The following is a 2,038-nucleotide window of genomic DNA, read 5'->3' on the forward strand; positions in this document are numbered from 1 at the left end:
GTGTGTGTTTGTGTGTGTGTGTGGGAGGGGGGGGAGTAAAAATATACTTCATGTGGAACCCGTGGAAGAGTCACAGAGAGTGGTGTAAAGAAAAGTGGGAAGACGTGGAATAATATCAAGATGCTAGATTAGCCCGGGATAGGGAAAAGTAGAAAGCGTTCGTTTGTGGCCTATACACCCTGATACAGGGTGAGTAAGGAACTGATGATGGTTGATGACGCTAGATGGACGTGCAGCAGAAAAGGCCGTAAGTGCAGAAGTAGCCCAACTTACAACGAATGCCCATTGGTCAAATGGACCCAGTCTGCATGATAAGATCACATCGGGAAATTGCTATGGCCAGAACACACTAAATCAATTAAGCCTTTATTTTTCTTCTTCAAATTTTACGCAGAAACCCGTCACCGCATTCCGCGGGCAAACAAAAGACCTGACGCTGAAATGTCGATGCAATAAATAGTATAGCAATCTGGTAGGACGCTGACTGCGATTTTAATCAAATTGGACCAAAACAGTAGCTTTTTTCCCCTCCAAAAAGGAAACAACTGGTTTCCATCAAATATACCAAATAGTCGAAATTGTCTAGGACCGCCACCCATTGCCGAGGGGAAAAGTGGTTGCCTTAGACAGAAGGAATTCTTGGACACTGTCAGTAAAAAAAAATAATTTTTAACCAGAAAGAGCGAAGTGGGAAGTGGCAGTTGTTTGAATAGGTGATTATCTTGGACTGGTGGCCGTCAAAGCAGATTCAATTGTATCATGAAGTATTGATTCGACGAAACCTTGTGCAGAGTGCACTGAGCATTAGAAACGTCACGTCGCTGGACACACCGTCGTATGGGAACATAATTTGTTACGGTTTTGTGAACACACCTGTCCAAGAAACATTGATTCCGTGCCCGCAGTAACTGTCCAAATACGTGCCCGGGCTCTGGAAAGGAGCCAGAATATTCAGCACTTTTATAGGATATTTAAGAGATTCAGGTGAATAACTTGGCCTGTACTTCTCGTACGATCCGATGCTAAATGTGTCCCTCAATAATCTTGTGATCGATAGTATGTCATAGCGCGGTCATGTTTGCTGATTATACCCCTACAGCTATAGAGGCCCAATGCCAATGGTCCTGGAACTATATATGCAAGCATACCCCCCCCCTTTCCGCTCCAAATAGTTTTTTTTAAACGTCGTCGTCGTCGTCATCATCATCATTATCATCACCATCGTAAAGAAAGAAAGAAAGAATGACTTTACGCCAAAATTGTCTGTTTAATTACTCAACACTCTGGTGATTTAAGAGGCGAGACCTCCGAGTCCAACTTCCATCTCCGAAAAGACATAGCGAAATAGGATATTCGTGCAAAGTGCCTTTCCCAAGGACACTACGTCCGACGTCGGACCAAGTTGAGTCCGGTAGCCTAATCTAATCACTAGGCTACTTCCGCTACACGCCACTCTCAGTATGGCTTGAAGACTCTTATTAATTAAAAAGTCTGGATCTGTACTTGACTTATTAAAGTTGACAATGCGGAGGAGCTTTTCCCACAGACATGCGCTACCAATAAGGCACATGGTGCGTTGAGAAAAACATGCGCGTCGCACTTACACTAAACTTTGATGTCACGTAAGAACCGCCGCAATATATCGTCCTGAGGACTTAAATTGGCCCTGGCGCCACAAGTGCAAGGCCCTCCCCAAATTATAAGATGGAGCATGCTTTACCACAGCTTCCCCGAATCATTCGTACGTATCCATGTTATGCTGTGCATTCACGGGCAGTCTTTTGCACAACAAAGCGCGGCACAATGACGTAAAAAATACGGCAACACAGTGCTTGGAAAAAAGCCAGACAGACAACTTGACAACCGAGAGATAGCAAAGGGTAAGACCGGACTCATTGACAGTGAGGTCCTCCAACTGTCCGCTCATTTTATTACACGCTGTGCTCTGATGTGTCGTTTGTGTGCGCGCGCGCTGTGTGTGTGTGTGTGTGTGTGTGTGTGTGTGTGTGCGCGCGCGCTGTGTTTGTGTGTGTGTGTG

Source organism: Aplysia californica, unplaced genomic scaffold (genome assembly GCF_000002075.1).
Source record: "Aplysia californica isolate F4 #8 unplaced genomic scaffold, AplCal3.0 scaffold00453, whole genome shotgun sequence".
Taxonomy (NCBI): domain Eukaryota; kingdom Metazoa; phylum Mollusca; class Gastropoda; order Aplysiida; family Aplysiidae; genus Aplysia; species Aplysia californica.